Genomic DNA, 14,362 nt, shown 5'->3' on the forward strand with positions numbered 1-14,362 from the left:
CATGGGCAGTTGTACCAGCAGCGGATGAAGCGTGCTTTTGACCGAAAGGTACGACCTCGTGTGTATCACGTGGGTGATATGGTGCTGAAAAGGATCCTTCCTCCTCAAAACGATCATAGGGGCAAGTGGACACCCAATTATGAAGGTCCATTCGTGGTCAAGAAGGTTTTCTCTGGCGGAGCCTTGTTGTTAACGACCATGGATGGCGAGGATTTTCCATCCCCTGTGAATGCGGACGCAGTTAAAAAATACTTCGTATAAAGAGACCCGCTGGACGAAAAGAATAAAATAGTCCAGGCAAAAATGGGCATCCCGGCGAACCGAAAAAGTGATGAAAAGGTTCGGGCAAAAATTAGGGATAAAAAAGGAAAAATGTACACCCGGCAAGTCGAAAACCTGAAAAGGCGACTTGGGCAAAAAAGGGTATCCCGGTGGACTGAAAACCCGAAAGGGCGGTCCAGGCAAAAGAGGGATTGAAACGAACAACTGCGTCTGGCATGATCGTTTGTACTTTGGATATGACATGGATAATACCCGGTAGGGATCAGTCGGAAGCGTCTTGTTCAGAAGGCAGAAAGCAAGGAGAGTCTGAGGACATATGGGGTGTAACCGAGTTGGAACTCGATGAGATCGCGGTTTCACATTGCCATTAGGATAGATTTTCCTTTTGTGCGCAATTACCTCTTTTCAGGAATTGCTTCCTTTGTATTGCTCAGTTTGAGCCACACTTTTTCAATCAATAAAATGCATATTCAGTCAAATAATTTTGTTTTTGTTTTTCATTACTGCTTTGATTGCAAAAACATCCAAATATTTTTGATAAAGAATCGTTGCATTTTAAGACATACAGGTCCCTTCCAATGCATGCTTATAAGATTGAAAGCTTGAAATCTTATTCGGAAGGTTGGGTGACCCAAGTGTTGAAATATTGGCACGCCTGGGGCACGCTTTTATCTAACGATCTCTTGTGCAGGTGCTGTTAGATATCCTCATTCGCTGGCAGGTTGTGATATGAAGCCTTTTGAAAAAAAGAGATCCCTGCAGAGCCCGACCAGGGGCAAGGGGATAAACGAACGGTGAAAAGGCGGTGAAACCTTACGACGACGATCCTTGAGAATAATCAAGAAGACTCTTCAAAGTCTGAAGATTAGAAAGTCTGTACCAATCTAAGGAGTTCGCTCTTTGTAGAGTACGGAGAAGGCGGGAATACAAGGTGATGAATCAGAAAAGTCCAGACGAGTCTGGGAGTTCTCAAAACTGGAAAGCTGACAGTGGGTTTAAGTGGGATTTTTAGCTTACAAGCTACACAAATGGTTCTATAAATAGAAACCTTGTCCAGAAGCATTTGTGCTGTTGAAATTTCGTTTCTCTCTCTCTCTCTCTCTCTCTCTCTCTCTCTTTGTGTGTGTGTGTGTGTCTATCTCACTCAAAGCCTTCATTCGTAGCAGCTAGCACTGAGATTGAAGGAATCCATTCGCGTGGACTGAGTAGAGGCATTGTCACCATTCAACGTTTGTGATGACTCCTTAGATTTGCATCAAAGGTTTCAATCGCCACAAGAGGTAACTGTTATATCACTGATCATGCCCATTCATAAGGATCACTAAAGGAGATAATTTTAATTTCCGTTGCGTTTTGGATCGCTATTCTCCTTTAGTGGTATCAGAGCCACTTGCGAAGCCATGCATCTGATAGCTGCTTATTTTCTATATTTTCTGTATTAATAAGGTTAAAATACAGAATGAATCAAAGAATAAACAAGTAATTAAACTTGGCATCATGTGTGTACGATTTGGATGATTGATGTTAACTATGCTTCAGAATCCGACGTTAGTATGGTGAAATAGTGATACATCGATCGTCCATAAGTTACAAAATTGAGATCGATCAAGTTATATATATGATATAAGTAATTCTGATGCAAAATATGGTATATATGATATATTGTTTCTCTTTCGTTCATTCAAACACTTAATGGTTGTTTTCCTTTGAGCGATCAATGGCCATTTACTTCGGAATCTGGCGAAAGTATGGTAAAGCAATGACGTGTTGATCAATCATACTAAATTAAAAATCGAGGTGTGTTTGACGGTATGAAATTGGTGCATTAGGGTTCATGACGGTACAAGGGTTGTGTTGTCAAAGAGTTATGCGATTAGGGTTGTGACTGCGTAAAAGTTGTGCTGTAAAGTATCAAGTGTTGATGCGAAAATCGACATCGATTTCAAATGAATTATTCATTAAAATTTTGCGCTATTATTGTCTTGTGGTGATCGGTTATGGCCTTAGTTTTCTTTTATTTTGTTTTGGGATTTTAAAATACGACCTGCGTGTCGTGCCTCTCTTTTAATCTCTTAATGTAACTTCTTTTCTCATCTCACTCCCTCGTATGTAAAACGAGTTTCTTTTATGTAATGTAATATTATGAAGAAAGAGAAGAATACAATATCAAAGGAGGACAACCTTGAAGATCTTGCTTGGAGAAGCTTATATCGTTATTAGGTTAGCTTAGGTTCTCTCATTGGCTTGGGAGAACAATTGCGCTAGGGGCCATAACTGTTTCATTTTGTATGTATGTTGATGCATGTGAATGTATATTGATGCATGTGAGAGACGATTTATATGATAAATAAGCCAGTGAGATCAGAGTAATTGCAAACTCCCTCAAATTAAATATTAAGTTTATGCTTTCCAAGTTTTAGCACTCATCAAGACTAGTATCGAATAATGTAGGTTTCGCCTACGTGAGGTGTATGTTATATATTAGTAAGGTGTGATGGGATAATTGTAATATCCAATTGTCAAAACAATGTGTCAAACTTAACTAAACAAATTATAATAAGATTATATACGTTTAGAAGTAAGAGTTGGAAATGATCCATGTGATGGATTGGAATAAGGAGTTATTCACCCAACTAAAATATTCGAGATTTGTATTAGATACAATTGGAAAGAGTTCCTACCTAAATAACCTAGTTTTGTGTAATCCGCCTACGTAGACTTAAAACAAAGTGAAATGTGGATCTCTACCCACTAGAAAATCTTCCAATGGGATTTTCCGAATCAAATGGCGAGGGTCATTTGTTTTGAGTAAAATAGTGGGAGCATATTTAATTAAAGGCCTAATTAAATATTTTATTGATACTTATATTTTCATTATTTTCATGTAGATTACCATGACAACAAACACCTTTAACAACATTTTGCGATCAATCCTTGATAAGGAAAAATTGTCCAGGATAATTTTTTTGGATTGGCACAAAAATCTGAGGATTGTCCTCAAACATGATAGAAAGTTGTATGTCTTGGAGAAACCTGTTCCTGAAGAGGAACCTCCTAGTTCTGCACCTAAGGCAGAAATATATGCTTATAAGAAGCATGTCGATGATGCCAATGAAACTGCTTGCCTCATGCTAGCTACCATGAACTCAGAGTTGCAACATGAGAACATGGCAGTGTTCGATATGATCGAACACCTGAAGATTCTATATTAAGAACATGCAAGGCATGAAAGGTTTGAAGTTTCAAAGCCCTTTTTCAAGGCAAGTTAGCTGAGGGAGCCCCTGTAGGTCCCCATGTGCTCAAGATGATTAGGTATGTGGAGAACCTTGAGAGGTTGGGTTTTCCCCTCGGAAAGGAACTTGCGATTGATTTGATCTTACAATCGTTTCTAGATAGATTCAGTTAATTTGTCCTTAATTTCAATATGAATGATATGGAGAAATCTCTTCCTGAACTGCTAGCCATGTTAAGAACTGCTGAGTAGAATCTGAAGTCAAAAGGGAAGTCCATTCTGGTGATCGAAAATGGAAAGAGACAAAACAAAAGACCCACCAACCAGGGTGATAAAGGGAAAGGCAAGGAAGTTGCCAAACCCAAACCCACTGCTCCTGCTTTGAAGCCTAGTGGAGGCATAGCAAAGGAAGGCACCTACTTCCATTGCGGTAAGACCAGACACTGGAAGAGAAACTGCCAAAAGTACTTGGAAGATAAGAAGAATGGAGTAGAGACTTCAACTTCAGGTATTTTTGTTATTGAAATTAATTTATCTACTTCTGCATCATGGGTATTAGATACCGGATGTGGTTCTCACATTTGTACCAATGTGCAAGGGCTAAAAAGGAGTAGAGATTTGGCAAAAGGTGAAGTTGACCTACGAGTTGGCAATGGAGCAAAGGTTGCTGCTTTAGCCCTAGGAACTTATGTATTGACTTTACCTAGTGGTTTAATAATTCACTTATAGAAATGTTATTATGTACCTGCAATTAGCAGGAATATTATTTCCGTTTCTTGTTTAGACAAGTTTGGTTTTTCATTTATAATAAAGAATAATTATTGCTCCATTTATTTGAATGATATATTATATGCTACTGCACAAATGAACAATGGACTATATGTCCTTGATCTTGAAATGGCTATTTATAATATTAATACTAAAAGGGTGAAACCTAATCAGTTAAATCCAACTTACCTTTGGCATTGTCGATTAGGCCACATAAATGAGAAACGCATTTCCAAACTCCATAAAGATGGACTCTTGGACTCTTTTGATTATGAATCATATGAGACATGCATATCTTGTTTAATTGGAAAGATGACAAAGTCTCCATTTACAGGAAAAGGTGAAAGAGCTAATGATCTTTTGACCCTCATACATACTGATATATATGGACCATTGAACATACCAGCCAAAGGAGGTTTTCAGTACTTCATCACATTTACTGATGATTTCAGTAGATATGGTTATGTGTATGTAATGAAACACAAATCAAAGTCCTTTGGAAAGTTCAAGGAATTCAAGAATGAAGTGCAAAACCAAATAGGTAAGAATATTAAAACTCTTCGATCAGATCGAGGTGGTGAGTATTTAAGCCTAGAGTTTGATGACCATCTGAAAGAGTGTGGGATCCTATCCTAACTTACTCCTCCTGGAACACCCTAATGGAACAGTGTATCTGAGAGAAGAAATCGAACCTTGTTAGACATGGTCCGATCCATGATGAGTCACGTCGATCTTCCAAACTCCTTTTGGGGACATGCACTATTGACAACAGCTTACACACTTAACCGTGTTCCATCCAAAAAGATTGAGAAGACACCATATGATATATGGAGTGGTAAGAGACCACATATGTCTTACATGAAGATTTGGGGTTGCGAAGTTTATGTGAAACGACAAATTTCAACTAAGCTTGAGCCCAAATCTGACAAATGCTTATTTGTGGGATATCCTAAAGAAACAAGAGGGTATTACTTCTACAATCCTTCTGAGGGCAAAGTGTTTGTCGCTCGAACTGGAGTTTTCCTAGAAAAGGATTTTATTTCCAAAGGAATCAGTGGGATGAAAGTAGAGCTTTAAGAAATTCAAGAATCACAAAGTATTAATACACCTATGGAGGAATTAGAGTAGGAAACATAAGTAGTTGTGGAAGAGCCTGAGAGACATGGATATCTCATAACTGATATGTCACCTGCTCAAGTAGAACAATACCAACGTAGCTCAAGCATGACATGTCACCTACCTGAGAGATATGAATATCTCATAGCTGATCAAGGTGATGTATTACTCATGGATCAAGATGAGTCTGTGACCTACCAAGAGGCCATAACTGGTCCCGAGTCTGAGAAATGGCTAGAAGCCATGAAATCTGAAATGGATTCCATGTACACAAACCAGGTTTGGACCTTGGTAGAGCCTCTTGTAGGAGTTAACCCCATAGGATGCAAGTGGGTCTTCAAAAAGAAGACTGACATGGATGGGAAGGTACATACCTATAAGGCAAGACTGGTTACAAAAGGATATAAACAAATTCATGGGATTGACTATGATGAAACCTTTTCACCAGTTGCAATGCTTAAATATGTTCGGATTTTACTTGCCATCGCTGCATATCATGATTATGAAATATGGTAGATGGATGTCAAAACTGCTTTCCTTAATGGGAATCTTCTTGAGGATGTGTACATGACACAACCTGAAGGATTTGACATACCAGAAGAAGCCCAAAAGATGTGTAAGTTACAAAGATCAATCTATGGATTGAAGCAAGCTTCCAGAAGCTGGAATCTTCGTTTTGATGAAACAGTAAAACAATATGGATTCATCAAGAATGAAGATGAGCCTTATGTCTACAAGAAGGTTAGTGGGAGCATGATCGTTTTCCTGGTATTATATGTAGACGACATATTACTCATTGGAAATGATGTCCCTACCCTGCAACAAGTAAAGTCTTGGTTGGGGAAATGCTTTTCTATGAAGGACCTAGGTGAAGCATCCTATATATTAGGAATCAGGATCTATAGAGATAGATCATAAAAGCTGCTTGGCCTAAGTCAGAGTATATACATAGGCAAAGTGCTGGGACGCTTTAATATGCATGATTCCAAGAAAGGATTCATACTTATGCAACATGGCATATGTCTATCAAAAACACAATACCCTTCAACTAAGGAAGAAAGGGATCACATGAATAAGATTTCATATGCATCTGCAATAGGATCTATCATGTATTCCATGTTATGTACTCAACCAGATGTCTCGTATGCTTTAAGTGCAACGAGTAGGTACCAATCTGATCCCGGTGATGCTCATTGGATAGATGTCAAGAATATCCTTAAGTATTTGAGAAGGACTAAGGGCTCATTCTTGATATATGAAGGTTAGAAAGAGCTATATGTAATTGGATACACTAATGCTAGCTTCCAGACAGATAAGGATGACTTTAGATCGCAATCTGGTTATGTGTTTTGTTTAAATGGTGGCGTTGTGAGTTGGAAAAGTTCAAAGCAAGAGACAATTGATGATTTTACAACCGAGGTCGGGTATATTGCTGCCTCAAGTGCAGCAAAGGAAGCTGTTTGGATCAAAAAGTTCATTAATGAACTTGGCATAGTTCCTAGCAGTGTGGATCCCATCGGTCTCTGTTGTGATAACAATGGTGCTATCGCACAAGCTAAGGACCTAGATCTCACTAACAATCTAAACACATACTTATACGTTATCACCTCATTCGAGAGATAATAGATAGAGGAGATGTGAAAATATGCAGAGTACCTATACTTGACAATATTTCTGACCCACTGACAAAGCCTTTTGCGCAGCAGAAGCATGATGATAATACTAGATCTATGGGCATTAGAGGTATGCCTGATTGGCTCTAGTGCTAGTGGGAGATTGTTGGTGTAAGCCCTAGAGGCAAATACTTTTGGTACTTGTATCAAATTATTTATTAATAGTAAAAGGCTTTTTCTTTATTATGTTTGTTTAATAAAGTCCCTAGAATAGCTAGTCCGTTTAATGTATCAAGTGTGACTTAATCATGAGATTCCATTAAACATAAGGACACTATTCTTAAAGTATCCGTAGTCGAGCTTTATTATAAAGTGGGATAATATTAAAACATTAAGACTATTATGTATATAGACTGATGATCACATCTCATGGATCATGGATAAGGAGTTATCAAGTCTTAAACCTAGGTATGAATATTAAGAGTAATATTTATACTGGATTGACCCGCTATGAGAATACTATATAGAATGTTATGCAAAGTGTCATATGTTATTCTCATGGTGATAGTGGTGTATACCACCCTTCGACCTGAAACCACTATGGATCCTAGATGTAAAGTCGAGTGCCTTATTGTTGATCAAACATTGTCCGTAGCTGGATGACCATAAAGACAGTTGATGGGTACTCCACGAAGCATGCTGAGGGACATGAGTGACCTAGATGGAATTTGCCTATCCTGCGTAACAAGATAAATGTTTAAGGGACCAATATTGAACTGGACAAGGATGACACGATCTATGCCCTATGTTCAATATAGACATAAGGGCAAAAGGGTAACTGTACACATAAGTATTATCACAAAAGAATTTGTCATATCACATGACATTTTCGTGTCTTGGGTAGCAGTGATGTGTTGCTAGATACCGCTCACTGTTTATTATTTTAAATATGTGATTTAATATAATTGTCAATGTCGCAAAAACCTACAGGGTCACACACACAAGGACAGATTGATTAGAGATATAGTAAATAAGGAACACCGTAAGGTACGGTGCACTTAAGTGAATTGTAGGACATCATAAGGTACAACACACTTAAGTAGAATACGAAATATAGTAAGGCACCACACACTTAAGTGATTTTGGTATATCATAAGATATGGGCCACATACACTTAAGTGGCCTTTTTAGCTTAGAACCCATACAAGTTGTTCTATAAATAGAACCCTTGTGCATAAGCATTTGTGCAGTTGAAATTTTGTTTCTCTCTCTCTCTCTCTCTCTCTCTCTCTCTCACTCAAAGCCTTCATTCCTTAGATCTGCATCAAAGGTTTCAATCGCCACAAGAGATAACAGTTCTATCACTGATCATGCCCATTCATAAGGATCAATAAAGGAGATAATTTTAATTTCCGCTGCGTTTTGGATCGCTATTCTCCTTCAGTTTTATCACCAAAAACCATGTTTTCTTTGAATTTCCTCATGATCAAGCAACTTGGTTCATGACTTGGTCCATGTCCAGGTCAGACCACCAAATGGACCAGCCAGACCACCAAACCAACCACCAACCAGACCACCACTTGAACCTTGCAATAAACCTACAAAAAAACCTCAAGCAATAAGCCTTTCACCATCATAAACCATAACCAAGTTCATTTTAAACCAAGTAACTTTTCCTAACCATCATAAACCATATATTCAACCATTCAATCTATTACATTAAGCCCTAATCAATTTCATAATTCCATTCTCATAAATAAACCATCAATACCAAACATAAATACATTCCAACCGATACATCTTCAATTCAAATTGCATACATCATTCAAAATTACATGACCATACATTCAAACTTCAAAATTACAAAATTCATTAGCACAAGTCAATTAACAAGTTCTACACGATCCATAATCCCAAACTCCCAATTTAATTCCCATCTAACATGATGTAACAAGGATTCCAAGTAATGTCAGTGGCATAACAAGCTTCATTATGACCTGCATAACAAAAGGAACTCAACAAACATTGCCTTGCTTCATACCGAACCAACATTGCCAAATTCAACATGTCCATCACCCTGCATTTCTACCCCGGAACCACTAGCCCATGATAGAAAATTAGCTGACGCACATTGCCCTGCAAAACTCAGAATATCCATCTTCAAATTACAAACAGAAGGCTTTGTTAACATCCAGCATAATCAGCAAAACAAGTAAACCCTACACATTTTGATTAAACAACATAAATTCCACAATATCTAACAATGTAATGCACCACACATAATCATGAGAACTAACCGAACTTCACATTGAAACTAATTAAATTGCAACTTCCAAACTAACCCCAGTTTCACTCATATTCAACTCTAACAAAATTTTGCATTTGTAACTAACCCAATGTGAATTTCTGTTCCATTTCAATGGTATTTCATAACTGAATCTGAATCACTCATCATCTATAAATATTCATCACTCATTCGTCATCGATGAGGCATTCATTTTCACCTCTGATTTTTTTGAGATTCACTTTTCATCTCAATCCTCTCTTCACCCTCACACAAAGCTCTCTCAAAAACTCCATTAAAGCTTCACCTCTAAGCTTTAATAGAGTTGAGATAAGCCTTCCATCGTTACACTTCCTCTCGTCAATATCTCGATTACTTCAATATCTCAATTTGCAGAAGGGTTTTAGAAGAAGAAGAGAATCAAAGTAAGGAGCTAGGTTCAAGAGTTACCTATTTCAAGTGATTTTCTGTTGCATCTTCATCTTCTCCGATTTAACGCTCGCCGAAACAAATCTTCGTTTAAGAGGTGAATTTTCTTCTCTTCTGTTTGCCATGATCTTGTTACCATTTCATAGAGGATGATCTAGGGGTCAATAGCCCTAAGGTCTGAGCATGAATCTATGAATATTCATCATTTAATTTATCTTTATTTTGGCTTAGGTTTCTTCATGATTCCATTTCTATTTGGACATTATAGCAATGATCTGTTGAAATTGACCTCAGATTCTGATTAAGCTCGTCGTCATGATCCTGGAGAAGACCTATGGCGTGGTGGATAATGGTGGCTGGTGACCTGAGTTAGCTGTGAAGTCATTTCTTGGTTGCTGCGTGTTTTGCTTTTGAGTTTTCATTTGTGCTGAACACCAATTCCATGTTTCCCCCGTGTTTCAGCATTGGGCTCATTGTTTGGGCTTTATGGAGTTTTTACTAAACCTACCATCACATGGCTGTTACACCCCCTGACTCTCAAGCAACTGGCTGATAGGTCCTGAATTGGAACCTACGCCTTCTTTGTCCATTATACCTCTGTTTGCTAGGCTGCACCCCTTTTTTTGTTTCATTTTTACACTTGTATTTTCATTATTGATCTTTGGTTTTTGTTTGATAGTTTTTAATGTTTGTTCATAATTTTGACATGAAAATTAATTAGTAGAATTAAACTAGTTTTGTTAACATGATTTAGCTAATTAAGATTAATTGATTTAATTGATCTTGATTGATTGTTGAAAAAATGAATAAAAAGTATGATTACTATTAGTTTTTGATTTAGAATTAGATTTTAATGCCCATGAGAAAATTGTAAATTGCACGATGATTTTTTATCACCTTGTGAGTAAGTTCTTCCATGTTTAGGATCTTAATTCTTGACTTAGGAATTAATTGATTAGGATTAATTTTGTCCATTTAGGTTTAATTGACATTTTGATCATTTGTTCCTCATATAAATAGTGATGTTGATTTTTTTGATTGGACTGCACCTTAACCATTGCATGTTCCCCTAGTCTAGGGTTATGTAGAATCCACTGACTTAATTTGAATGATCCATTCATTAGGTTATACAAATTCAACTGATCTTTTTCCCACTTATTATGTTGATCAAATTTTACTTTGATAAACCAATTCCTTTGCATTATGCTCAATTACTGAAGCTTGTTCAAGTGATCAAAAGGCTCTTGATCACTTGATAGGGCAAGTCCCTCATGTTCAAGCTGTATTGGACCTCAGGAGCTTAAGGCCACAAGATTCAAGATCAAGAGTCCAAGACTTCAATTCAGTACAAGGCTTTCACATTATAGACAAAGTGGACTACTGTTCAAGCACAACAAAGGTGTATCAACACTTGTCAATCATGATTCAAGTTGTGTGTCATGAGCCTTAAGCAATATAGAAAGGGTGAGAGGGAGCATTCCTATCCTCATTCTGAATATCTTTGGGTACGGGACAGATGACTCAGTTGCTCATCGTATTCACCTCTATTCATAGAATTTAGCATAATTTGAATTAAATTATTGTCAAGTCTTCTTCTTCAAAGCAACACTTCATCATAAGGAACAACAAAGCGAGTATTCTTCAGCAACTTTCCAAATATGACGAGTATCACATGTCATGAGCCTTAAGTAGTAAAAAATGGGTGAGAGGGAGCATTCCTATCCTCATCCTGAATATCTTTGGGTACAGGACGAATGACCCAGTTGCTCATCCTATTCGCTTTTACTCATAGACTTTAGTGTGGTTCATATCCAATGATTGTCAAGTCTTGTGCATCTGTCATTACCATCTCTCAGCAGTATTATATTATCTTCTCTTTGGAATCAAATACCATACTCCCTTTCGATTCCATGCATACTTTCTTGGGCAAATAACCAGTTTCTATCCTTTGAACCAAGATCTGTTTGTCTTGATGCCAAAAACTTAATTCCTTTGTTTTCTGGCTTGATGTTTGTTTACTCTTTCGTTCAGAGTTTATTCCTTCATGGATTCATAATACCATTACATTTTAGTTTAAGAGTGTTTGTTCCCCTACAGTGATATACTATTTCATTGGACCAAATATCATATCCCTTTGGGTCCCATGCATGCCCTTTTAGGGAAAATAACCAGTTCCCACCTTGTGAACCAAGAGCTGTTTGTCTTGATGCCAAACATTTAGTTCCTTTTTTTTTGGCTTGATGCTTGTTTATTCTTTGGTTCAAAGTTTATTCACCTTTATGGGTTCCTGCAATACCATTGTCTTTTGGTGCCAAGTTATACTCTTCATCACTTCTTATAAAATCTCTCTTTCCTTATCAAATCTCTTTTTTTTGTCTTAGTTCTGTAAGACCCCAATTTTGACCCTAAGATCCCTCATGCTATCTCATCATTTGCATTGGCTTTGGGATCACACCTTGACACCCTCCTTACTCCTCATTCATTGGGTTTGCATTGGGAGAGGTCACCAAGCACATTTGATTGTATCATACTTTGTTTTTCATTATTTACTAACCAAAATGCCAAAAATATGTCTATGTATAGTTTGTTACTTTTGTAGGTAGTGTGTGTGTTCACCCATGCTCCATCAAGCTCATATATAAGGTTTAAGACCCTCAATGCAACGAGAAAAATAAAGAGATGGTTTAAATTGGTTATGGACATCATATATGGATCCCCATGGTCTCCACATATCATTTTGGTCAAGAATTCATCAAAAATTTGAAGCTTGTTTGCCTTGGAAGCCCTAATTCATCTGGGTATCTTGTGTGACTTCCTCAATAAGTTCTTAACCATTTGATCAAATATATCAAGGGATACTTCTTATTATATAATCTTACTCATATATGATCCTTCATGAGTCCCAAATATCAAGAGAATGTCAAGTTTGCAAGATGGTTCATGGTGGTTGACTAGAGGAAGTCAACTGATCAAAATTGGGGTTCCCTAGACCCTATCTCCTACACTTTTTGTCATATGAAAATGATTCAAAGAGAAAAGTTACTCCTTATGACATTACAAACAACTTTCATGTTGAAGTCAAATTCAGTTTTGCTTGGGAAGTCATTTTTTATGGTGAAACATTATAGGTCATTTTGTTTGAACCCTAGTTAGGAGGTCAACTTCAAAGGATCCTAACTTGCTCAATTTTTATGATATGAAATACATTCAAGTTCCATGATCAAACTAAATATTTACTTTTCAACTTTTATGTTTGGAATAAGTTCAAATCCATCTTTCAAATGCATGTTCCAAGAGGAAACATTATAGGTCATTTTGGGCCATTACCATTGAGCAAGTGATTTTCCCCAACTTCTAAAATGCATAACTCCTTCATGCCAAATCCAAATGAGGTAAAATTTGTGACCAAATTTAATAGTTTTGAAATAGATATAACTTTTATGAAGGAACTTTTTCCATTTGAAGTCTATAGCAAAAGTTATTCAAGGTGAAAGAAGTGAACATTTGGCTTGGTACTTAGAAAATTTTCAAATATCTTTGATTTTCCAAACTTCCACCTCAAAATTCGTCATGATCCAAGCTTCAAATGGAAAAGTGTTCAACATGAAATTTGTCTCCCTTGATCTCACCTTTTCAAAAAGTCAAAGATCATCCAATTTGGATCAAAATTAAGGGACTTACGCATGGCTCCTTTGTTGGATTTGTTTTGGCAAAATTTGGATTCAAATGATCATTCTTCTTTCCATGCTTCCATATGATGACTTCAGTACACTTTGTGCATGAATTAGAGATGGATTGTATCATTCTTTAGGCCCAAACCATTACCCATGCATCCATGCAACTTGGTTTCCAATTTTGGCAAAACTTCAAGTGGTGCAAAGATCAATTCCCTTGCCTATTTAAACAAGCTCATGGCCTCAGAATTAACATCAACACCTTGCCCAAGCTTTGCCAAGAGAACTCGGACCCTCACACCATAGAATTTCTTGGGGATTTCTTTGAAATCGAGTTTGAATTTCACTTTCTGTTTTGAAGTTCAAACTCCAAGAATTCATTGACTTTTCCATCTCAATTGATTACTACAAGCAAAAGGAGGAAGAATCAAGCAAATCCAGATCAAGATCAAGCTGAATTGAAGCTACTCGATGTTAAAATTTCAGAAACTTCTCTTCTTCGATTCTCCCTCATTTCTCAATTATTTTGATTGATTTTTGGTTGGTTGAATTCCTATCAATGTAGGCAACAAGATTGGGTTGCTTTGAGGTCAAATCGAAGCAACTCAGTTCATGATCCTCAAAATTCAAATCCCTGTATCTTTTTATATACTTGGAATTGGAGAAAATCGAGGCCAGATTCGAGCTCTTGAGCATTTTCCCTTTGAATTAGTGTCCTTGTTTTCAATTTTTCATGAAGTCGAAGTTGGACCAGTCCGGTGGTGATCATCGGAGAAGATGACCGGAGCTAGGGCTCCGGTGGTGCGTTGGCAAGTCCCAAGCCATCTGATCTGGTTCAAATGTTTAAATCTTGAGCGTTCATTCGGATTACCACGCGTACATTGCATCGACTAAGGAGCATGGTGGAACGCGCGCGTGTTGCCATAAGATCTGTCACCTCAATTAATGAGGGAGATCTGATGGC

At 37.3% G+C, this 14,362-nt stretch overlaps 1 long non-coding RNA gene across 1 annotated transcript; it reads right to left on the reverse strand.

The window, feature by feature from the left end:
- Nucleotides 1-8,792: 8,792 nt before the first annotated feature.
- Nucleotides 8,793-10,253, reverse strand: LOC127120277 (uncharacterized). The gene is made up of 2 exons (XR_007803169.1): nt 9,746-10,253; nt 8,793-9,147 (listed from the first exon to the last, which is right to left on the reverse strand). It is a non-coding gene; the product is annotated as an uncharacterized LOC127120277 (long non-coding RNA).
- Between the last annotated feature and the right edge of the window lie 4,109 nt (nt 10,254-14,362).

Source organism: Lathyrus oleraceus, chromosome 1 (genome assembly GCF_024323335.1).
Source record: "Lathyrus oleraceus cultivar Zhongwan6 chromosome 1, CAAS_Psat_ZW6_1.0, whole genome shotgun sequence".
Lineage (NCBI taxonomy): Eukaryota > Viridiplantae > Streptophyta > Magnoliopsida > Fabales > Fabaceae > Lathyrus > Lathyrus oleraceus.